Here is a 26,038-nt window from a genome sequence, read left to right as displayed (position 1 = left end):
TTCATCACCACCAAACCAGTACTGCAAGGAATCTTAGGGGGACTTCTTTAAGAGAAAAAAGAAATAGATAAAACATCTGAATAATAAAATGGCAATAACTGCATACCTATCAATAACTACTTTAAATGTAAATGGATTAAATGCTCCAATCAAAAGGTAGGGTGGCTGAGTGGATAAGAAAACAAAACCCTTACATATGCTGCTTACAAGAGACTCACTTCAGTTTGAAAGGCACACACAGACTTAAAGTAAAGGGATTGGAAAAAGATATTTCATGAAAATTGAAAAAAAAAAACAGCAAAAAAGCTGGAGTAGCCATACTTATACAAGACAAAACTTTAAAACAAAGGCTATAACAAGAGGCAAAGAAGGACCCAGTAATCCCACTTCTGGGTATTTATCTGAAGAAACCCAAATGCTACTTTGAAGGGTTGTTTGCATCCATATATTCATTGCAGCATTGTTTACAATGGCCAAGATGTGGAGGCAGCCTGGGTGTCTGACGATGGTGAATGGATAAAGAGGGGGTGGTACATACACACAACGGAATATTGTTCGGCCAGGGATGAGAAAGGGTTCTTGTCTTCTGCGGCAGAAGGATGGACCTGGAGGGTATTGTGCTGAGTGGAGTGTCAGACAGAGAAAGATAGATGCACTGTGATTTCACTTACATGTGGAATCTAAAGAAGAAAGCAAACAAACAAAACAGAAACAGACTCATAGATACAGAGAGTATTTTGATGGTTGCCAGATGGAAGGGGGGTTGGGAGGGTAGGTGAAAAAGGGGAAGGGATTAAGAAGTACAAATTGGTTGCTACACAGTAGTCATGTGTTGTAGGGTATAGCAGAAGGAATACAGTCAATAATATTATAATTATAGTACAGGTGAGTACTGAACTAGTCAGAGGTATCACTTCTTAAATTATATAATATCTAGTCACTATGCTGTAAAAAAAAATCAATAAAAGGCAAAAAAAGAAAAAGATGGATTGATGGATGGATACAGGAATGGACAGACGGATAGAAATATAAGCGAGCAATTTTAGAAAATGTTAATAGTAGACTCTACGTGGTAGGTATATGGATATACATAATTTGGTTCTTTCAACTTAACTGTATGTTTGAAATTTTTCATAACAAAATGCTGCGCAAAGTCAATCAAAACAGTCCCGCTAAAGGCGGGCCTGCTATGTGACATCGGAGCTGAAGGAGCTCCACCAGCAGCACAGAAAAATCCTTCTCTGTCAAAAGGCAGAGCCAAGCTGCTTACAGTGAAGGCCCTTGATACAATGCAGGGTCCTTACAGCTCACTCTAAGCCATGACTTTCACCATTTCACAGGCAACCATCCTGAAAAGCCACGTCAATGGGTGAGTGTCACAATTTGCGTTATTGCCAAAACAGCAATGCAAGTTCACTGGGTCTGCGTGGAGATTATCGGGGTGTTTGTTTTTTTTTTGACTGCGTATTTCTGGAAAGAGGAATCAGAAAAGGGTTTAGTGTGTACGTGATTATAGATGCGAATGAGGCAGCTTTGCTTCCCATCACACATAGCAGTCTCTATTAATTATTTACAGTCGGAGACCCTGGGACATGAGGGCTAGAGGGAGAGAAACCACTACCAGGGGCGAGAAGGAGGTAAAATCAAGGGCAGCGGCATCCATCAGCAGGGCCACTTAATTATGTCATTGGTCATCTTTCAGAATTAAACAAGTATCTTCCTTATCTCTGCAAAAGACTGTGTGCGTGTGCGTGAGAGAGAGAGAGAGAGAGAGAGAGAGAGAGAGAGAGAGAGAGAGAGAGAAAGAGAGCAGGTATAAAGTAACCTCTTCTGTTCGCATTAGAAAGGTAATTAAAAACAGTTAACCTTCAAGCCCAAGTGAAGGGACATTTAGAAGGTAGAACCTAGGACATAGGGCGCATGTCAAATTACAAAGGTGGTTTTACTTTAACTTGAGTATTAAATAATAGAATGTGTGTGGAGTAAATGACATAATAAGAACCGAGACTCTGCTCAGGTCTATTTATATTTTTTCAGTGTGGTGGTATTTCCAGCTTTAAATCCGATTTTCTGAAGTTGCATGGACAACGCAAGTCCACTCTCACTGGTCCCGAGAGCCAGGGGAATTTGGTCCCATCAAATTGTTGGATGGACATTATGAGAAAAGATCAGTTAACGCACTTAATTTCATCTGCGCACTTCACTTAATTTCCTGAAAATTATAACGAGAATGGTTACACGTAACTTAATTGAAAGAAAAAGGATCAAAATGCTAGTGATGAGTAGTAAGGATGGGCTGAGAGGGAATTAGTGATTAGAGAAGAAAATGCTTTTCTTCTTTATTTCCCAAGTTCCCCTTAATGGAATTATACGACTGTTGTATTTAAGACTTTAAAGAAATTATACAATAAAAGAACACACTCTCCCTGAAAAAAAAATTCAATAATACAGACATACATCATGTAAAACGCAGAAGCCTCTCCTCCCCATATCAGACACCTTTTTTTAAGAGGTAAATTTTTACTTTCATAGTAATCCCTCCTCCAAAATACTACAGTTTTGTATTTGAGAATTGGTGACCTCTGATTTAAATTTAAAGCAGGGGAATGTATTTACCTTATTTGTGATTATTCAGTTATGTGTCTGTGCCTATTAATCAATGATTGTCCATAATTCTATTCTTTTAGAGTAAAACACCACAGTTCTAAATATTTTGCTAACACAGATTTTAAATTCATATTAAAAATATAACCCCCCAAACTGATTCTACGTCAATAAAATATTAATATACCAAATAAGTAACTAGAACTAGTAGGAAAATAATAATAGAACATTAGAATGATTCAGTTTCAAATGACAAAAAAAATGCATTCCTTTTTGTTCTCTTATACTGTGTCATTATTTTCCTGCATAGCAATGAAAATTCGCTGTATACTTATGTGTATATATGTACGCATAAAACACAAACAGGCATCTCACTTGCTTTTAATGCACAGTTAATATGTTTAATGAAGTATGTAACTAAAGGAGGCGAGGGACTGCAACAGTACAGTGTTTTGTTTTTTTAAGTTTGGTTGGTGTTGCTTGTTCGAGTTTAGGAGACAGTTAGAAGTAGGAACTAGTGAGAGGACACTATAAATGTGGTGGCTGATCCAGTACACGAAGAGTTATTTAACAACACAAGACACGTTTACAATAAGCTGGGAGACGATATGTGAACACATTCCTGGTCGGGATAAATGTTAATATCTACAGAGCCTGGTATTTAAATGTGCTGGATACGGACGCTCAATTAAAGTTCATTATATGAAGAAGTATTTGGTTGAACAAAATATCAAAAAACCTGTGGAACCAGAATATCATGCAGCCCTTGATGTCACTTTCAATTCTATTTGTACAGAGATATTTTCAGTAACACAGTACATTTCACGTATCCAGCCATTTCTAGGAGAAATGTTTTTAGTTGCCAAGAACTCAACCTCTAAATGTCACTTCTGTAATTCAGGTGTTAGAGAAACAAATTACTTGATGACAGGAGCACTGTTGAAAATTATATTTCTCTTTTATCTGGGGGAAATAATAAAACAGAATCCCATGAATATTGTAGAGTGATGTCTGTCTGTAAAAGACACGCCACTTGCACCAACAGCTCACTGTAGCCTTCACCACCTTAAAGCGTCTTCCTTTGTCTGTCGATTCTGAGTCTATTCCGCCAGTATAGCCTAAGAAGACATTCTTATCTTTTCTTCCAGAACAATATTTGTTAAATGATCTCTCTTGACCCAATAATCAGAATAAGATTCTCTTTACTGTTTTTTTTCCCCTTACAAATATAGGACAACGGAGAGGTAATATGAAAGTCACTTTAATTCTGTAAGTTGTAAATGTTGGCTTCTTCTATATCTATACTATATAAATATTATATATTTAATTCTCTCATCCCCGCCAGAGAAAACAATGGAAGGAGAGTGCTGTCTGTTGATTCAGGAACTGTGCTATCGTCTGACTATCCTAGAAAAAACACTAAAATTTTCCTTGCACATCCAAGAATATTTTTATTACGTTCAACAGAGTAGCAAAAAGTAAAAATCTGTCTATCAACCCATAGTTCACCACAGAAGAAACAAAAGTACACTTTAGGACGCTACTGACCTGGTCATAATTGTTTAACGACCTTCCCGTGCCATCCTCCACCAGTCCCCATGTGGCCAAAGCACCAGGAAAGGGGGCTGTCCCTCCCTGGAGGGTCTCGTCCTCTGTAGTTCTGGGTTTACTGGCCTTCAGCTGAAAGGATGCTTCGTTCTCTGCCAGCTATCACTCTAGAGTTTTAGCCTCAGCAGCAATTTTCATCAGTGGGTCGAATTACGGTGAAATCCAACCCTTTATTTCTTCAGGGAAGATGCAGAAGTTGGGGGTGTAGAGGGCGACATGAACCCCAGGATGACCCTTGATAATTCCTCATCAGCTCCAGATGGCTGGTGCTCGGCCCCGACATGCTGGGCCGCTTGGACCGGCCAGCATCAGAAGAGAAAGCACAGACAGCCGCGGCCTTCACCACAAACCTGGCTCACGGCTCACAGAACAACGCTCGAGCAATGGAGGCTGGATGCTTCTCAGACCAGCAAAGCCTCCCCGCTCAGATGGGCACCTTCTCTGTGGACTTCCTAATCACTGGAGATGGATTTTTGGTTAACAAAAAGAGGATGGGCAGTTTTACCTACAAACACATCCCACAGGAAAGCGCTGTTTTCTTTAGAAATTAAAAAAATGAAAAAAGCATAATCATAAAAAAAAAGTTAATCAGAAGGCACCATGTGATGTCCACCCGACATAGTGAAAGGTTTACTGAATTCTAACATCCATGGCTGGCTGGACTGTGGAGAAATGGGTACATCTGCCATTGTGGGAGGCCTCGCAAATGGTGTGATGTCTCACAAAGCAAGCACAATACTAGAGAATACGAGCCAGGGAGAGGTTTCACCGCTTCACCCAGGGCTTTTTCTCCTAGAAATGCACCTGCAGACACAACGTGGCACAAACATTCCTGAGCTAGGGCACTGCCCTGCAGACTGACCTACTGACAGTGGACGGAAGAACCCGCCCACCAGGTAACTGGCCAATGTCAGGGAATTAGGGAGTGACACACAGTAAAGGAAATGCCTAGGGGTCAGCTCTGGTGCTCGATTTGTGTCATTTAACTCAATTTGAAGCTCGCAGCAATGCTACACAGAGGTGTCATGGCTGCCCTTTTACAACTGAGAGAGGCCAAGATGAAGACACTGTTCATGATGACAGAGCTGGCCAGAAGCAGGGACAAGAGTGGAAGCGGGTCTTTCTGGTCTCAGGGCCCACAGAATTTCCACTAGTCTGCTTTCCGATGTAATACCTGTCATGGACTGCATGTTTGTGTACCCTGAAATTCATACGTTTTAATCCTGACTCCCAGTGTGAATGCGTGAGGAGGTGCGGATTTTAGGAGGTGACTGGGTCATGAGGGGGGAGCCCCCCTGGAGGGGTTACTGTCCTTACAGAAGAGACACGAGAGAATGTCTCTCTAGCTGCCATGGGAGGACAGAAGGAGGAGGCGGCCACCTGCAAATCAGGAATTGAGCCCTCACCAAGAAGAGAATCTGCCAGCACCTTGAGCTTGAACGTCCCCGCCTCCAGAAGTAAATGCCTGAGAGAGGTAAATGCTTGCTGTCGAAGCCGCCCCGTCTGGGGCAATTCGTTAGACAGCAACCCGAGCTGATGAACCTTGAAGTACTTCAGCGTGAGGAACTACTGCGCAGCCTTTAAAACCGATAATAATGAAGACTAAGGAAAAGTATGAAAAATGCTTAGCTGCTGTTAAGCTGAAAGAGTGGGCTATAGGGCACAGACTGCGAACTGTCATGGAAAAAATACGTGACACACAACACTGGCTGACATCATTTGAAAATACGCAAAGTGAAAGAATTTATTCCAGCTTGGTAGATTTACCTGTGATTAAAATGCTCCGGGGGAGAAAAAAAGAGGTTTCTCATGAGTATAGTGTATTACTTTTGTTTATAAAAATGTAGTCTGTCTGTCTTTCTGTGTAGAAAGAAGACCTGAAGGACAGGCATAAACGAGAGCAGCAGTTGCCCCCCAGCAGGTGAAATGACTAGAGATTATTTTTCTATTTGTGTTTTTCTGTGTTTTCCAGTACTATTCCCCCACCCTCACCAAGCTTGTATTCATTTTGAGATGAAGAAAAATAAAACTAAAAGAAGTGTATCCAGCACAAAATGAACTACTTTCAACCTGATTTAACGAACGAGTTCTTCGATGGGATCATCTAAACTGAAGTGACTCTCTACTTGTCAGCAGACCAAGTTGCTCTGGGAAAACAAAAGACAGAGAGCAAGAAAACCTCCAGGGACAGCCATCGGCAAAGGTGTCTCAGACTTCGAAAGATAAAATAAAATGGTCTATGATACTACTTAGTACCTCCGTAATTACTGCCAGATGCTATAAGAAAGCCACCTCTTCCCAACTCTCCTGTAAGCTATGACCAGAGCTCTGGGTGGTTCGAGAAGCTGTCCCCACCCAGCTGTGAACAGAACTGGGACTTGGTTCCCAGCACCTGCTATCAATGTCCAATCCTCCACTTCCCACGCTGTGCCCTCCCAATCTAACATGGGGCCCTTATTCGGACTGTCACACGCTTGGCAAACACACGGGAATTAACAGGTGAGATGATCCTGTCTCATTAGATAGAAAATTTCTCCACAAGTTGCCTGCAGCAGCAAAAGAGAAACAGAAATACAGAGACACAAAGACGAATTCTTTCTTAGACTTCATTCCTCTTCCAAAAATTCAGTGATTTATCGCTCATCCAGTCTACAAATATTTAATACCTACTATGTGCTGAGCTAGCCCCTGGGGACACAGCTTGATGAGTCAAGCAGGAAGAACTGGAATATGATGTGCCATTCTTCCCAGATTTTAACTGTAAACATCTGCAGCAGAAACCGTGCTGGAAAGACTTGGGATGGTCAGCACATAAACAGGGACCTGGTAAAGAAGGAAGAACCACCCCTCTGAGGAAATAAAAACCACAGAAATTAAGCCAGTTCCTTTATTTAACACTCCTTCAAATAATGTAAAATGGTACCATCTGAAGATACAAAAAAATCAGTCAGCTCTGATCCCGGGGGAGATGACTGGGGTTATAAATACTGAGGGTTAGGCCACCCTAGGTCACCGTCATCCTGAGACTGGCGCGCTTACTCCAAGGGAATCATTCTACATATTTAAAAAGCATTATGCAAAAAAAAAAAAAAAAAGATGCTGATTGCAGCATTGCTTTGCAGAGAGAAGAATGGTCGTTATGAAGCTTACCAAATGCATTAAAAGGCTTATCACATTGAGCGCAACGAGGGACAACAAGAGAAAAGTGACACGAAGGAAAGACTCCCCCCCCAATGATAGAGAACATTGGCTTCTTATGTTGTAGAATTTGAGGTGATCTTTTCCCGTTTCTGCATTTTCCAGTTATTCCTCTGTTACTATGATGGAGAAATAGTGTTTTAAGATATACTTTCCAAGTCAAGAAAGCAAAATTTGTAACCGAAGCCAATTCGGTCTTGGCAATGTTGGGCACAAGAGAAGGAAGGAAACCTCTCAATCCAGAGGGAGATTTAGGGTAAGGCACCCAGACTTTCCAGTAGTGTCTTTCACAGAGAGCCGTGAACTGCACTGAAACACATGGGGACAGAAATAGAACTGTACTCAAAGGATAAGACTTGGGTTCAAGTCCTAGCTCTGCAGCTGCATGGTCTTGGCAAGTATTTAAGATGTTTGTGTCTTGCCATCTTCTTATAAACAAAAGTTGCAAAATGCACGACAAAAAAAAAAAAAGAAGGAAAGAAAGAAAGAAAGAAAGAAAGAAAGAAAGAAAGAAAGAAAGAAAGAAAGAAAGAAAGAAAGAAAGAAAGAAAGAAAGAAAGGGACTGGCACCCAAATGGGAGTTATTTCCAAGGGGTCTGCCCCTTCATCTCCATTGCAGGCAGCTGTGAGGCTACATACACTGCACTCACTTCCTCCCAAACCCCAGGGCTCCCCCCTCCACCACCACCTTCACTCCTGTCTCTCCATCTGGAAGGAGCCCCTGCCACGCCCCTGCTCATCAACACATCTCTCTTCCTTCCAGGCCCAGCACTCATTGTGCTCCCCAGGGGGAGCTTCCCATGGGCTCCCTTCTCCCTCCTTTGCCAGCACCTGGCCTGACCGAGACTGTCCCCCTCATGAAGTGTCTGCCGGCCTCTTTCTGCCCCTCTCTCTCCCTGGCAGGTTCTTTCTACTCACATCAAGTGTGCCTAACATTGTACCATGCACACAGCAGGTGCTCATGAAAATCTGCCTGCAGTCAATGTATTAAACTCCAGGGCGCTCCACGTGTGCATAACGGGTCCTGCCCATCAGGGGTCTCATCCAGAAGGGCCACAGGGGCACAGAAGTCTCCTGGTAAAAAAGGAGAAGGCCACCTGCTGGCCCTTCTGGACCTTCCTTCCCACGAACAGCTCCATGGTGGCCCCGCGGCCCGGCCAGCACCCCACCTGCTCTTGAGTCTGGGCGCGTCAGCAAACAGTGGTCAGGTTTATGTAAGGTCAAGATAATACTTTGGGGCTTTCCAGTTCATAAAAGCATCTGAGGACTGAGGAAGGAGGCCCCAGTGCACAGAGGGCCATGGAGAGAAACGGAGGAGTGTGACAGCCATGCCACCCTCCTTTTGCACCCAGCTGGGCATGCATGTTTATATTGCACCCTTGTGCTTCCTGGAAATGACGTCAGCGGCCACGTTAGAGGTTGTACAGTTCAGATGAATTAAAGTATGGGAGGTGCTCACAAGACTCCCTGACCCTCAGGGGGCTTCCGATAAAAACTAGCTGTTGTTATTGCTATTCGAAATGAAGTTAGAAATTTGGCCAGCGTCTCAGAACTGTGAAGTCTGGGGCTCCCATCCTACTCCTCAAGCATCTGAGATAATAAATCATGTTAATTTCTAATGGACAAGTTGGTGGTTTTCTGAATCTTACGTACTGAGCTTGGGGTCAGTTGTGAGTGGAGGCCGTTAACCTACAATTAAGAGGCCAAAGTCAGAGGCAACGAGCATTTATTTGAGATCCAAAAAGAATAGCTAATCGGGAAGCACTGATTCAGGAAGAAAGCCAAATACAGTGTTCCCATTAGGAAGCAAAGGCAGGGGAGGGCAACAATGATATAATCAATTATATCAGAGAAGGAAGGCATTTCTACTGGTGCAGATACGCGAACACGGTGATGCTAATTCTAAACAATGCTTCTAATTTTCAGCCTGGTAGCCATCAGTCCGGTGGTCATATTATCTGCTTTCTTGTTATCTTTGCAAACAGTTGTTGGAGACACAGTCTTGCTTTAGGTGCAGTACAGAGGTTATTTTGCCAGTTTAATATTCCAAAGGTTTGAGGTATAAGACATGCAAGGCAGTTCCTCTGGGATGGCAGCTCCGACTCTATTTTATTTTGTTTATATTATTGTTTTTTTTTTTACAAGGCCAAATAGTGGAAGACAAAGGGCGTACTTCGAGCACCCTCGCTGGGCTTGCCAGGTGCAAATACACTCCAAATGCCTGGACATCAACTCCAGATAGGACGGCACATGTCAGGGAACACAGTCAGGCCTCTGCATGCTGCCCAGCAACTCAATAAACATTTGGCATAAATGGTAATGGCCAAAACGCAGAGCCCACCTGTTTCCTCTGACAGTGCCCTTACCTAAAAACGCTGCTGCGTGAGGTCAGCCAACGTTCAACTGAGTGGCCTCAGAGTTCATTTTGGGTAATAGACCTTAAAAGATTGTCTTCATCCATCTTCACCCACCTCATCTGGTGTACAATTCATTGTTCATAGCATTCTTTTATAAGTCTTTTTATTTCTGTATAGTTGGTAGTGATGTCCCCATTCAAGCCTGATCTTAGTAATTTGAGCTTTGTCTCTTGGTTTTCTTGGTCATTGTAAGCCAGGGGTGTCCAAACTTTTTTCAACGTTTTTCACCAAGGGCCATATGCGATAAAATACACAAACAGCCGGGCCACTCACTCGAGGTGAAGTACGTATTGCCTCACCTGGTTTATTTAAGTAAACTAAATATATTTTTGGAATTTGCTGCGGGCCAATTAAAAATGGATTGCGGGCCGCAGTTGGCCCGCGGGCCGCAGTTTGGACACCCTGTTCTAAGCGACAGTTTGTCATATTGTTGGTTTTTTTCAAAGACCCAACTTTTGGTTTCACTGATTTTGTCTCTTGTTTTTGTAGTCTCTATTTCAGTCATTTCTGCTCTAATCTTTGTTCTTTCTGCTTGCTTTGTGTTTAGTCTGTTCTTTGTTTAGTTTCTTAAGGTGGAAGGTTAGGTTATTCATTTGAGATCTTTTTTAATATAGGTAGTTATAGCTATAAATTTCCTTCTAAGCACTGCTTTAGCTGCATCCCTAAGTTTTAATATGTTGTGTTTTTGTTTTTATTCATGCATGCTCCAATTTTTCTTTGTTATTTCTTCTTTAACCCACTGGTTATTTAGGAGCATGTTCTTTCTTTTCCATACATTTGTGAATTTCCCAAATTTTCTTCTGTTGTTGATTTCATATTTCATTCCATGGTAATCAGAGAACATATTTTGTATGATTTCAATCCTTTTAAATTTATCGAGGCTCATTTTATGGCCAAACAAAATTTAAACACACAAAGAAAAAAGCCACAAAACTATGTGTCCTAAAACATACAAATAAGGTAAAAAGATAAATGACAAATTAGAAAAAAAGTTGCAACGTATACCACAAAGGGTTAATATGATGAAACGGGCACACTCTTACATTGCTGGAGTGAATGCAAAGTGGTGCAATTCCCATGGAGTGGAGTTTATCAATACCTGGCAAAATTACACCTGCATTTTCCCTCTTAGCCAACACGGGCTGTGAAAAATTCATACCAAAGATACAATAGCAAAAATGCACAATGATGTCTACTCAAGACAATTCATTGTAGCTTTATTGCAGGGGAGGCAATCCAGATGTCCCTCTACAGAGACCTGGCTAAATCAACTATGGGGCATCCACGCCAGTGCCCTATGCAATGATAAGAAGGAAAGAGTTCTCTATATTCCGGAGTCATCTCCTATTGTTCTGTGATTCTCAGGGCAGCTCCCATTCCCTTCCCCTGGGGTGGGGCACACAACATCCCAATCCCCAGGGCCCTGTGTGCTGGGTCTGCTCACCCCATCCCAGAACTGGGAAGACAAGAGGCTCTGCAGGGAGCAAATAAAGAGCTGAAATACGCCCCAAGTGGCAGCTCTGGGCAGTGCAGTGGAGAAACTGCAGCACTGAGCTTGGAGTCACGGAGATTGGCTCTGCCCATCATGTGACACGTGTATATGGAAGAGGGAGAGGCCTGCTCCCCTCCTGCCTGCCACTGTGCCCACAGGTCACTCTGTCAAGGATTATCCTGATGCCCTTCCATCATCTCCATGCACCTGTAGGTACTGATGGCAGGGACACAACCGGCAAGGAGGTGTCCCACCTCCACCTCTCCATCCTCCCAGGCAGAGTCCAAGGGCACCTTCTTGGTTCAGGGAGGGCAGGGCAGGGGTGCTGAAGTGCCGGCACTGAGAAGGGCAGAAGTGGGAACAGACAGACAGACAGACAGACAGACACGTGCACACAGGAAAACAGGCTGGCTTTGGGGGACACACCTGGGGGTCTCTAGAGAGTATGAGATCAGAGGTCAGAGATGGGTTTTGCCAACTTCTGGGGAAGGTCTGGGCAAAGGAGTTCAAAGGCTTGGCCGTGTGTTTCAAATGGAATTCCCCATGGATGGCTTGTCAGGAAACTTTAGTAAAGATTTAAGCTGCTTTTTGATTTGGTTTTAAGATTCCAGGCTGGAGTTTCCTTCCACGGTGCTGACGGAGGCCAGGCAGTGGCTCAGGTCTGCCTGGACCTCACATCAGAAGTTGTGTCTCTGCCTCCTATTTTCTGACCAATGGATCCCACGATGATAACGTTGGACAGCTTGCTTTTCCCATTTAAATGTTCTTCTCTATCGGCACATGGCGGCGACCCAGCACTTCTGTGTCCTCGCTGCAGGTCGTTTAGGGCATTTCCAGTTCTTTGTAAGTCCCTTCGTCACTGCAATGAATGTGCCAGTGTTTGTCACTTGAGAGAAGCTCTGCTACAGAATAGTTCTAATTGTTATGCAGTCACTTTTATTAATCTTCTCTTTCATGATGTCTAAGTTTGTACCATATTGAGGAAATACATTCCTTCCTTGTTCCAAAATTATTTTCATTTATCGTTTCCCTAGACTGTTAATGGCATTAATTTTTATGTTTAAATCTTTGGTTCATCTGAAATTGATTTGGACTTGCAGACGCAAGTGAGAACGTAATATGCTATTTCAAGCTTATTACTAAATAAACTTTCTTCTCTGCACTCATTTGGAACTCGAAAGAATAAAGCAAAATTGATGTGCATTGTGGCCTATTTTCACTCTGTCCCACTGTTCTCTCTGTCCTCTCTCTAGTCTCCAACCCCTTTTGTTACTGCAGCGTTGTAATAAATTCTAACATATGATGGAACTAACCTCCCCCACTCCTTTCAACCTACCTTCCTCCCACTTGAATTTTCTTGGCTATTCTCATGTGTTTATAGGTACTATAAGTATTTACTATACTTTTTTCATGTTCCAAAAAGAAGTCCTGTTTGTATTTTAATTACTACTGCATTGAATTATAGAATCAACTTGTGAAGAATTAACATATTTACAACGTAAGTCTTTCCATACAAGAGAAAGATATGTCATTTTATTTACTCAAATATTCTTTCTGCCCAAGGTTGAAAGTTTTCTTCAAAGGGGCCCTGTATCTCATTATTTCCCCTAGATACTTTATACTTAATTTATATTAATTTAATAATTAAGTGAGAAAGAAAACAAAACATTTCTACTTATCGCTCCTTATGCATTCAAAGTTTCCATTTCAGTTTCCTAGGTTCTTAACTGGTCTCGATAAGGCATCTAATTATATGTTAACACCTGCTGGATACAATGTCAACATGAAGAAATTGTCAACTTCTAGAAATTGGTAAGGAAACAACCAAAGAGCTCTCAGAGATTGGTAAGCAAAGGGTATGAACAGAGGGTTCAAAAAAAATAAAAAAAAATACAGCCAGCTCTGACATGTGCTAAAACACGCTGAACCTTACTTACCACAAGAGAAATGCTGATAAAACTACTGAAACACCATTTGTTACCTATCAGATCAGGAAAACCCCGAACTTTGATAACAAACACTGTTGGCAAGCTTATGGGGAATGAGGCAAGCACAGGCATTGTGGGAGGTGGGGGTGAACAGGAAGAACTCCATGGAGGGAAACGGGCCACATGTGGCAGGTTTCTGGAAGCATGACCTTTGAGCCATCACTTTGGGAATTTATTATATAGATACACTTGTATACACGTGGAAAGACAGCATATTATTTGTTATAACGAAATATTAGGAACAGCCCATATGCCTAGTAGGGGGAGACTGCTTAATAATAACTTGAGGTACAGCTATACAATGGAATACTAGCAGTTGTCAACAGAGTGAATACGATGATGGAGAGGGTGGTCAGGAGGACGACAGCCTTTATGTGCAAACGTGTGAAAGAAACTGGCCATGTACAGAACAGTGGGTGTGATCAGCCACATTTTGTGTAAAAGAGGGAAAAATAGGAAATTCCGGAAGGATATAAGAACCTGAGAAGTGTAGATTGGGACTTTTGAACCATGTGACCACAGTCAAACAACTCCAGTTTTAACATCTTGGCCAGGAAAAAAAAAAAAAAATGAGGTCATTCACTCTTCCTTTTCCTCTGCGTGTCTTCAGGCCGCGATACACACCCTCCAGTTCAAACAACAAAAATTGACTCCAGCTGATTTGCCTCAGTACTGGGGCTGCCATCTGCCCTCCAAACCCGGAAGCCGGCACACAAAAGAAGCAAGAAAGAGCAGGATCGGGGGTCCTCTGTGGCTTGCAGGGTTGTAAGCCAATGTACTTCAGGCGTGGATCGGAGGGGAACCCAAGGGGTGATTACCACATGGCCACCAAAAGGTTAAAAGCAAATGTTACAAATACATCTGTGTCAAAAGTAATGCTTCACAGACACGAACTCCTCCCCTGTCCTTGACCGAAGACAAAAGCTCTGAGATCTTCAGTCTGAGCCAGAGTTAACATTCCTGGGAGCCGCACACGTGGGCGTGAGGGCTTTTAAGTGTGTGTCTGAGCTGGACCCGTGCTGCTCCGCGGACGCCCCAGTCACAGCTATTTTCCCTGTATGGAAATGCCCGCTCACGTAGTACAAACTTCTTCAAGTTGAGTGCAAACCCTGGCCAGACAATAATCTGGCGCTTCATTTTTATGACTGATCTTCTGATCGTGAACGTGAGGATGCTCCCCCATTCCTGGGGAACCACAAACATCCCAAGAACGCCTGGGCTGGGCTACCATGGCCTCTTGCCACGATTTCTCTCTGACTTGTGCTCCCCGTGGATGGCTAGTGGCTGAGCATTTAAAAGATACCCGTGAATATCAGAACTTCAAGCTTTACCAGGAGTTTGTTTTGTTTTTTCCATGAGACATACAGATTTTGCTAATTTGCTCCCCCTCCCAAGTGCATTCTGAAGATAAGGCAAGGAAAGATTTTCACTTAAATGAAAACATTTTTGATTAAAACTTTCATTAAGTCGTCTTAATTAAACAATTTAATGATTAGATTTGGGGTCATCACAGTTCAGCTACACACACATTTGAAAATGAGTATCAGCCATGTTTTAAATTCTGTGATTTCAGTGGTTTAGAGCCAAATAAGATCAAAGGACCCCTCTTTTTTTTTTTTAATCGTTGTACTATTATTATCATGTCCACTAACAGCAATGGGTTCCTGGTGCCGCTATGCAACTTGCCCAATCAGGAAAGAGACAGAAATGCACATTTACTGAGTGGCTCCTGGCCTAGAGGTACTTATTCTGCAAACAGAATTTCCACGCCTGTTTACAGATAAGGACTAAAGTGTGCAAGGACCAGCACTTGAACCCTGCTCCTTCCAACTGCAAAGCCAGAACTGTCACTCAGTTTTCCCTGCACACCTCAGAGATGCTGGACGATGAGATGAAGGCAGCAGACTGAACCCTGGTTGTAGCCACCACCACTGGCCCCAAATACTTTGAAATCATAAAAAGTATTTTTGAAAACTTACAAACCAGCCATGTTACCACAGGACAACAAGAAGGTGACCCAGGATGGCCAGAAACCACGGCGCACAAAGTGGAGAAGGCTTGGGGGGTGCTCTGAGGCTGCCTGGGGTGTATACAGGAGGCAGGACGATCCCCGGGCCACCGGCAGGAGACTCATGGAGGGGCCGAGGATTCTTACCCCGTGTGTGCCAGAGAGGACGTGTGGAGCCTCAGGTGGTGGGAGGCATGTGGCATCCCCCACCCAGGAGACATACTCCTGGTATGCTCCCGGGCATACTGCAGTCTCCCTGCCCCCACTCTGCAGGCTGCGGTGACCAGTGCTGCGTTCCCAGGCAGCTATGGGGAATCCCAACACAAAGATCAACTCCCAACCACATCCCCAGAGACTTTTGAGGAAGATGAACACCGTAAAGGAGAAGCACCCAACTTCACCAACTGAGCCAGCAATTAGGGCAGGCTATCCTGGATCAGCAGGATAGGACCCGCATCTCACCCACCCAGCCCCCCACCCCCCCAGAAATAAGACTAAACCAAGTGTCCTGCTTATGTAGCTAAGGACCCAGAACCACTGGAACCACAATGACCATCCAGGGCGGGAGAAAACGTAGCATACCTCACCGCAGCCCCCTTGGGCCTCAGAGTCCCCAAGGGGAAGTGAGCAACTGACAGTGACAATGCTTGTGCAAGCAGGGTCTTATCAGATCAGAGGGCGTGCACTTTTGCTGGACCCTTACTTTACTGCTCAGGGAAGAAACCTGCATGAATAACCCAGTCATTGAAATAAGGGAGAGTGGGCAAACTTTGGGCTCTCCTGGTTCATGATTAAACTTGATTTCAGCAACCATTACCCTTATCCAGAAGGAAGAGAGTCAGTGCCTGAGCTTCCTAAACAAAATCTCAGGCTCTGGCTTTCCAGCATGTCAGGGACCCATCTCCACCCAGAACCAGTGTTAGTAAAGCAAGAACAAGACCTCAGAATAAATATGAATGTCTTGGAGAGATACAGGAGGATATGGCATCCATAAAGAAGTATCGACTAAAATTTAAGCTCAGACATTAAAACTAGAAGAATCGAACTGTAAAATGCAGTAGTTGGACGGCAGAGCAGAATGGACAGGGCTGGAGGACAAATCAATAACCTGGAAGACCAAGCAGAGGGAGTAGCATCAAGACACAGAAAGTACAGATAAAAAATTAAGAGACGCAGAAGATGAGGTTTGGAGCTTTCCAAATATGTCTAATAAAAATTCCAGAGCTATGTATGCAAATAAATAAGAAGAATTTTCAAGGTGAACAAAGATGAATCCTCAGTAGTGAGAGAATACGACTTGAGAAGTTGCCAAAGGGAGAGTAAATTTAGAAAAGAAAAGAAAATAAAGGACAAGCAGAAATTATTTAAATAAAAGCAAAGAAATAAAAAAGAGCAACAACAAAGCCCAAAGCTGGTTCTTTCAAAGGATTCACGAAATAATCTTACTGAAAGATTGATGAATAAGGTCTGGAATGAGAAAGGAGACAAAACTATGCAGTAGAGAATTAATCCTAAAATCTCCAATGACAATGGGCCTCTTTGGAGAAATGGCAGATGGCAAGTCTTGGACAGGACCACAAGGCTTGTCACATCAGAAAGCAAGGAAGTTATCAAAGTCTCCTGGGGTCATGTGCAAAATTAAAGGAACCCACCCAAAGAGGCTTCTGCTGGCCAAAGATGAATGATTTTAGCATCAAAAATCAAATACGTTAAAATCCATGAGTTAATGATACAAAGAAAACAACCCTCATTAGTTGCCTTTAAAAGATACTAGGGAATCAATTCATTTTCAGAAAAAGGAACACATAAATTAAGGAAAGCTTCGTTTAGCCTCACTTTCCCATACAAACGGAAACTTAAGGTACCACAGAGTTGATAAGAGAAAGTCCTTTAGAGATAGATTTCAGTTGGGTGAAGAAGGAATGACAGACTTAGATTCTATCATCACTTTGAAAGCCTGACTGAAATAACTGATCTAAGCAACCAGTGATGACTAATCAAACCATTATGCGAAATGCCGAAAAGCCAGGAGGACCTTTATATTGAGTTATCAGGCCGACAACACCTGAAAGGGCAGAAAAATCTCAATATCAAAGGGAGACAATTAGACATTAGTTGACGCCTGTGATCATGTAACAGGAAGTACACAATTTGCTATCTCGTGTTCTTGTCAAAACATCTGTCTGACTCTAATCAAACCTCGATCTCCAGAAGAAAGCACAGAGGAAAGAAGGACATGGTAACAAACACACCAGAGCCAATTACCAAAATCCAGACTGTGGGAAACTGCAGAGGGCAAGCAGTGAGGTTTTACGAACAACTAAATTGCGAGGGAAAAAGAAGCGAGGGAGAAAGGTAGAAACGAAACGTAAGGATTATGGGTTGGGGATACGGGTGAAAATGGGGAAGGAATTAAGAAGTACAAATTGTTTGTTACACAGTAGTCATGGGGATGTAGGGTACAGCATAAGGAATATAGTCAGGGATATAAATGATAAACGTCTAAGTATTACTTTGTCTTGTGCACCTGAAACTAATAAAAAAAAATAATATTGTAATAACTATGTGTGGTGTAAAGTGGGTACTAGACTTATCAGGGATCACTTTGCAATTTATAGAAATGTCTAATCACTATATTGTACACCTGAAAGTAATGTAATATTATATATCAGCTATAATTGAAAAAAATATTTTAAAACAGGAAACAATTGAAAATAAAATTTCCGGGTCAAAACTTTAAACGATTTATATAAAGAAAAAAGCCATTTTGAATCTAGGCCTAAGAATCTGTGAGTTTCGAGAGAAATAACGAGAAAGGGAACTAATTATTTTCTCTGATTCTTTGGAAGAGGGGGTACTGGAAGACTGGGGACCAGGGTGGGAGGGAATACTTTTCATTGTATTTCCTTTTGTACTTTTGAATTTTATATCAAGTATATGATTTATATGGAAAATGAGTAAAATAGTCTAAAATATATTTTAAATCCGGAAGTCACTATAAACTTTAGGCTAATACATTTGAAAATCTAGATTAAATGAGTGACTATCTAGACAAATGTATCCAAGATGAACTCAAGAAGAAATGGAAAGTTTAACTAAACCTATAACCTTTAAAGAAATGCAATCAACAATAAATAGTAAATAAATAAATACATAAATAAATCTATCTATGTAAAAGCCACCAAGCCTAATGGTTTTAAAGGCAAAAGGAGGTTTTATCCAGTTTCTCACAAAATACAGTGGACTCTTGAACAACACGAGTTTGAAATGCGTGGGTCCATTTATACATGGGTTTTTTCATAAATACTGTATTTCCTCTTCATTGTGATTTTCTTAATAACATGCTGCCCCTCTGGCTTACTTTACTGTAAGAATGCAGTATATAATATATATAACATACAAAATATGTGTTAATTCACTGTTTATGTTATGGGTAAGATCAACAGTAGACTATTTATAGTTAAGTTTTTGGGGAGTCAAAAGTTAGATGAGGATTTTCCACCAGGGAAGTCACTTCTAACCTTCGTATTGTTCAAGGGTCATCTGCCTGGCTCTTATACTGTACAAACTTACTGTTAATTGAAAAATTAAGTTACAGAAAGATTGGCACAGTGCGAAACTGTTCATTTAAACATATTAAATATGGAAAATGCTCTGACAGGCACGGAATTGCCGAAACATGACCCTGGTTGCCACTCTTCAAATTTGGACGATGAGTCAGCTGAGGGGCGACCCCCAAGCTCGGTTTCCACAGCCCCAATTTGTCCCCTCTACAAAGCCAGCATCCACACCTGGCATGCCATCGGCAGGCTAGGCTTCTGGGAGGGACACTCCTGCTGGGCCCTTCACAGGACTGGAACCTTCTCCTGTCCAGCAGGTGCCCTGGACGCCTCCCTGTGCAAGGACCAGAGACTGGCGACCACATGCAATCCATCTGGCAGATCTAGGCTTCGTGATTTCCTCTCCCTCAATGAAGCCTCTTCCTTAACCCAGCTGGGGGGTGACGTGGAACTTCTGCTGACCCCTTGTGTACCAGGTGGCCGCGCCCAGGGGACCCGCCTGGCAGGACAGAAACAATACAACGTAGGTTTGGGCACACACATATTTAGCAATTATTTAAAATACTGCAAAGGGTTCACACCAACTTCAGAATAATGGCTACGTTTGGGCAAGGATGGAGAGCAGAAATTATGGAGAGGTCCAATGAGAAGCTCCTAGAGATGTGCTCTTGGGGTCATGCGGTAAATAAAAATGTGATGAAGGGTCCCCAAAGGCACTCAGAAGTCCAGTGAAACAGCCATATCTGGCCATGTAGGGCCAGCTTGCAGAGGTCGCTGTGCCCACTGGGAGACTCTGCCTTTTGTTACCCCACCCCCAACACACACACACACACACACACACACACACACACACACACACACACATCATTACTTGGTTTTAGGCAGCCAGGCCCGGAGGGAGAATCAAGCCATCCCTTCTGCTCAGGGAGCTTCTGGAAGGTGGGGCACTGGGTCCAGTGTCCATTCATCTCCCTGCTCTGACCCCCACGGTGCTCCACGGTATTCACCAGGCCCCACATGGCTTCATCACTGTGGAAGGAAGGACTGGAGGGGTGAGGTGGGGCGAGACCGCGCTGTGCTGCCTGTACCATGTCTGATAGACACATGAGGCATTTGTGGCCCTGCTGTCTCCGCCTTCAGCCCACAGCCAGCACGTAAGCAGCCAGCCCTGGCGGGACAGACAACGGTGGGCGGGGCACTAAGGGACAGGAGTAGGTGACTGAGGTCACCACAGAGAAGAGAGGTCACCGCAGAGCTCCAGGGGTGGAGCCAAGCACTCTCACCCCACCCCATATGCAAGTGAAAAGCCAGTGGGAGAACTGGATTACAGGATTAAATTTATATCCCAGAAAGTTCACTGGGCAGGGGCTGTGGGAGCTCCAGCCCCAGCTCGTAGGTACAACGTGTGTGTCAGAGAGACACACTCAGACAGGAAGGGACCAGCGAGAAGCACGCTGTGCAAGGGAAGAGATGAGAGACCTTTGTGATAGAAAGTCCCTAATGCAGAATTTCCAGAGTTCTTCCTTTTTTTTTTTTTAAATCTTTTGATAATCTTTGATCTCTATTCTGGTTTTCTTCTGTATTATATTAAAAATACATACAAATAAAAATATACTTGCTTTATTTACTAATTTTCTAAAAGGCAAAAATGTCATAAAAAGACACAAGCAGTCAAGCAAACATATTGCCCTGGGTGGAGAAAGCTTGGTTTGCACACAAACAAATCACTTGTCTGGCAAGTCATTACACAGACTCCGAGAGCTTATTTACACATCTTTTTTTAGGAACATATTAATAAGAAGGCTCAATTTAAAATAGAGAGTTTTTATAATACCTGTGTAAGCACACATCCTAAAAATAACATAACTCGATGTGTAAACAATTTCACACATGTGGTATCTGAAGGTGATGTTACTTTGTAAATTAAAAGAAAGAATTTTTTTAAACAATTTTTTTGTGTTTGAGTTTATTAAAAAAAATAGGATTCCTATTCAGGCATAAGACGGTTTCACTATGAAAAGCAGCTGGACAACAAGGAGACGTCACACAGTCTATCAGCCACTTCTCCATCAGAGGATAACGAAGCAGATCTGAGAGTCAGTATCACATCCTCCAAGAGGCGTTTCCTTATAACAATTAAAAAGAGCCACCTGGTACCTCGCGAGCACACCACCTTGCCGTAAGGTGTCTCCATCAAGCATCGCCCTGCATTTCCCCCTGTTCTTCACTGTCTGGCTCACATTACAAGCCCCATGAGAGCAGAGGCCACACATCAGCTTTGTCCTCAGAATCTAGAACAATGTGTACCCCGTAGATGCTTGAGCACTGAAATGATAATGATGAATTAATAAGGACTGACGGAAAGCCAGGCCTTAGAAGAAATGGAGGTAATGCAGAGAATTAAAAAGAACTTCAAAGATCGGTGCCAATAAGAAAATATGTTTCTGCCAGCGTTTTGCTGACTTCTCGTAGCATCATAAGAAGCTGGTTCCCAGATAACTTAGAGACATGCTTTGCCTTAGGGAAATTGCAAATTTCCCTAACAACGCTTTGAATCACACAATTATTGGTGTATCCGGAATGCATTGTAAAAATGTTGATTTTAATAAATGAATTTGATAGTAAGAAGTACATTTTAAAATTAACTGGGAAGATAGTAAGAACAGTATCAAAATAAAAGAAATTTGGCAGTTAGGATCCTCAGACTTCAAGAAGACACTGAATGCCTATATAACACAGGAACAGAAGAATGCTATGAAAAGAAACAATCGAGAACTGGAAAGAGTTTTTAGAAATTAAAAATGAGTGCCAAAATGAAACATTTAATGGGGTCAGGAGGTAAAGTCAAGGGCATCTCTCAAACTTTAAGAAGAAGAATAGTTGGGAAATGTGAAAGAAAAGAAAAACAACACGTTATCTTAACTAATAAGAGTTCACAAAAAACAACAGTAAAGAAAACAAAACAAAAAAGAGAAAAAGCAGAGGAGAAAAACATTATTTAACTTGAGGACTTTCCCAGGCCTGAAAGGGATACACTTGTGGCCTACAGGTGTCAAACAGCATGAATGAGAAAAGCCCTCCCCTGGTCTTTTGTTCTGAAATTTCAGAAGACCAAGCAACCAAGGGAAGATTCTAAGAGCTTCTAGAGAGGAAAAGGCAGGGCTTCCAAGTTCTGAAGGTGGACAAGTTCTAGTTGAGATCACAGCAGAGGGCCAAATGAACACGCTTTCAGGAAGGCCGAATCTCTTATGTGTGTCACCATAAGCCCTTTCTTAGTTTTCCTGATGATATACTCCAGATAAACAAAAGCTCAAAGTAAAAGTTCGGAGTAAAGCGTGGGAGGGTGATGGAAGTAAAAAGAAGGAAAGAGGTGCTCACCTCCTGGGCCCTACAGAACAAGGGTGACACTAAGTCCCCAGGCCAAGTCACAGGGATGGGGACATATCACCTAACGTTACAAATGCAATCTGGAGGTGAGTCAACACTGATAGAATTACGTGGGGAGGGAGCAGCAGCAAGATATGGGACAAAAAAGTGAAGGAAACCATCATCTGTCATGGCAGCAACAGACAACGTCGCCACGGGGGTGCAGGCTTCTTCCTCCATACATAGGGAAACGGTAAAGACCTGAATAACCAGAACCAGGAAACAGAGACCACTTTGGGAGTTGGGGCTTTGCAGTATAATCCTTTCTGTATCACTTGCTTATTTAAACAGGGGTATGTATGACACTGATCATAATGCTTATTCTTTGATCCTGCAGCTCTGCTGGGGCACAGGCAACCCTGAGGATAATATGCAAAATTTAGAAAGAATCTGAAAGCCCTGTAATAGGAGATCTTTAATAGCCCTTTAATAATGGTTAAATAAACATTGTTGTATTCACACTATCGAATCTGGTACACGTGGGAAAAAAAATCTCCAAGACATAAATAACGCAAGAAAAAAAGTTGCACAACATCTGCTCCATTGAATGGCACGCAGATTGTCCACTAGACAAAATAATTCTCCAGGTAGCCCACCAAAAGAGCACTTTATTCAGGAAAACAAAAAGAAACAAAGCCACCAAGGAGTGTGCAAACGCCCACTTGCTGGCCGGTGTTTCAACTGCCGCCCACGTGCACACAGGCGAGAGCGTGATGATCCCAAGACGGTCTCCATATTTTATGTGAACCCCTCCCCCAGAAGTTACCCCCACAAGTTTAACAGGAAGTCAGGACTAGAGAGTCAACAAGGGGCCCAGCTCCACCCATAGTCCTCCCAGCTCTATGCTTAATCATCTTAAGATGCCAGTTTACTTTTATAAATATCAAACCAGAAACATGCAAAAAGAAGTGTGTGTGTGCGCATGCACACGAGTGTAGCAAGAGTTTGGGAAGGAAACACAGCCAGTGATCTCCTGGGCAGGACAGAAGGAGATCAAGGAGTATTGTGGCCCTATCTGTGACATTTGAATGTTTTATGAGAAGCGTGTAATTACACACAAACAATGATTTCTGAGCTTTAGGGAGCTTCCTGCCCACCATGAGGCGTGGGCTGTTTGCTTGCTTTCTGCTTTTGAACCCAGAGTGCTGGTGACGTTTGCAGAGACGTGAGCAACTGCCCACTGGAGCCTTTTGATCTTAACAGCTGGGGTGGGGGTGGAACCGCTGGAGGGGCCTGTGTTGACCTCCCTCCACCTTTGACTCCCACAGGTGGGGGCCACCCACTTGTCTATAAGAACTTGCATGGCCATCACAGGTCCAAAACAAGCTCCTAAAGGAACTTTAAGAGTCTCATTCTTGTCCTTTTGTTTTCAAACTCTAACCTCAAATTTGCATTATCACATGGTTCAAAATAACGGGCTACAACTTTTCAATGGCTTGAAATATCTCGAAATCTCTGCCAAATTCCAAGCGTCCAAATTAAGTTCTTTTTGTTTTTGGTTTTCCTGAAATGACCAGATAGGTGATTTTAAACCAAACACCTGGTGATGTGCCCTGGCCACTGAATGAAGACAGCTGGATGAGATAAAAGCCAGGCATAACCCTAGCAAGAATTATCATATGAAGTGTAATCCTAAAAAGTTCTTCCAGTTGAAAATACAACTTCTCACTCATGTGTGATTCTTTCTATAACATCAGGGTTCTATAGGCTCCGAAGGATTCTGAGATGCATATTCCTGTTTTTTTTCTTCTTTTCTTTTCTTCTTTATGACAAACATCACTCAACAAATAGCACGATGGTTAAGTGGAATCTGGACAAACTGAACACAGGGGTGGCCAGGACGGTGAAGGGAGTCAGCACTGGGCCTTCTAAGGAATAGTGGAAGCCCCCTATTTTTATTCATTGGGGTTCCTGAAAATCTGTGTGAAATCCATACACTAAAGTTTGGATTTATATGTTAACGTAGTTCCTAGAGAACTACAGAATTTCATAAAAATCCCTAATTACGGCTCCTTCAGGGTTTTACTCCCGTGGGCCAAGAAATCAGGCAGGTGGACACAATCCTTGTCCCTCTGCAACAGGACGTGGGGATGTCATGCAGGCACCTCCCTGCTCTCAGGACACTGACCTCTTCATGGGGACCAAGACCCAAGGCGGAAAGAACGTCTGCCTTGGCCACTGAATGCCTGCCAGGTGGGCCTGGGCTGTTGCAAGTGGGCACAGAGACCGTCAGGTGGGGCTACCCTGCCCGCCCCTTGGAAAGGGATCTTGGGGGCAAATGTGGGTGGGGAAGGGCGGGCAGTGGGTGGAGGCTGAGGCCCTAGGTGAGCTTCAGGCTCTGGCCCCCTAGGACGTGTGGGTGGATGGGGGTGCTCCCGAGAGCCTGCCCACCTCAGGGGTGGGAGGCAGCTCTTCCCCTGGGGCCAGGCGGCCAGGGCCTAATGACCAGTCCACAGACTAAGAAACAAAGCTCAGTGATAACCAAAGTGAAATGTGTGAAGTTGCTTGCTATATGCTTTTGCAGATAGAGGGATGGTTTACTCAGCCTTAAAAGGAATCCACAGGGAGAGCAAGGCATCCGTTTTCAGTTATGTCAAGAAAAGGGGTGAGGGATTCCGATCAGCCTAAACGGGCGGAGCTGAATGCAACGAGAACAGGACAGGTTTTCTGCAGCATACACCTCCTGACAGAGCTGCCCACAGAAAGCCTGGTGTTATTTGACAGGCAGTCAGTTCCCCATTGCTGGGAGTAATCAAGCATATGCTGGACAAATAATCAGGAGCAGATCTAAGCCTCAGATTAAGGTTAATGTTAAAAGCCCCACAAGCCCAGGGCTTCCGTCGTTAGGCACGGCTTTGTCGCTACAAAGCACAGCTGTCTGAACTGCTGCCCACGTGGAAGGGTGCCCACGGCCATTTCAACCCCTCACCCCGGGCCACTGCTCAGCTTCTCTCCCTTTCACTTCATTCAAGCTATGCTCCCTGGAGGTCCCAGTGCTGTTCCTAAGGCCAGGCCGGAGGAGGGTGCCCACTGACCATGACAAAGCCCTGTCCACCCCTCCTTGCTCCCAGCCTGTGAACATAGCCCAGTAGACATGAGCAGGATATTGACTTCAGGAACAGGTTCAAGAGGTGGGCTGGCGGTTACGCTCTGAAAGGCACTCATCAACGTGGACCTGCCCCTTGTAGGATTTCTGACAGCACTTGGCCAAGAAAGCCCACTTCCTATTTCTGTCTATTTCCTACTTGTATTTCTGGAAGGTAGGAAGAGCCCCCACTTGAGGAAACCACGTGGCTCTTATATTAAGAAGTTATTTTTAATACAGATTTGAAAAAGCCAAAGGAAAAAGAAAAGGACATTGAAAGTAGCTGTGTAAAAACCTGGGATTTGCAGACCCTCTGGAATGTTCCTTCCCCTTCTCTGGTCCATGCTGGGTTCAGTGGAGGACGAGCTCTGAGGTGGCAGCTGAAGTGAGGACCCGTCACAGACAGGTAGGGGGGTGGGCCGTCCTGTGCTGTCTGTCCAAGCATCCCTCACCCACCATGGTCCAGAAGAGTCTTGCCAAGTGTTCTCAGCCTGAAGTATCTAGAAGTTTCCTCACTTCTCTACTTTCCAGGGAGCCTCACTTCGGCTGGCAGGACAGGTTTTTCCACTCTGACTAGTGTCAGACAGACGCGGAAAAATGCATGTTTGTCAAAAGAGATTGCCCTGCAGTCCAGCCCAGTGTCTCATTGATT

The 26,038-nt window shown here is 43.4% G+C and overlaps 1 protein-coding gene across 2 annotated transcripts in view; it reads right to left on the bottom strand.

The window, feature by feature from the left end:
• The window catches only part of LRRK1 (leucine rich repeat kinase 1), a 107,983-nt gene that overhangs the window by 74,199 nt on the left and 7,746 nt on the right, over positions 1–26,038 (bottom strand). The window contains exon 1 of one of the 2 annotated variants that reach the window (XM_033100114.1): positions 4,153–4,308. The exons of the other annotated variant lie outside the window; for it this stretch is intronic. The gene's annotated coding sequence lies outside the window, so the exon portion shown is untranslated. Of the gene's footprint in view, positions 1–4,152; positions 4,309–26,038 lie in introns of those variants that run through there. 2 annotated transcript variants of the gene reach the window in all.

Source organism: Rhinolophus ferrumequinum, chromosome 28, assembly GCF_004115265.2.
Source record: "Rhinolophus ferrumequinum isolate MPI-CBG mRhiFer1 chromosome 28, mRhiFer1_v1.p, whole genome shotgun sequence".
In the NCBI taxonomy this organism is placed as follows: domain Eukaryota; kingdom Metazoa; phylum Chordata; class Mammalia; order Chiroptera; family Rhinolophidae; genus Rhinolophus; species Rhinolophus ferrumequinum.
This window is presented reverse-complemented; position numbering and strand designations above follow the sequence as displayed.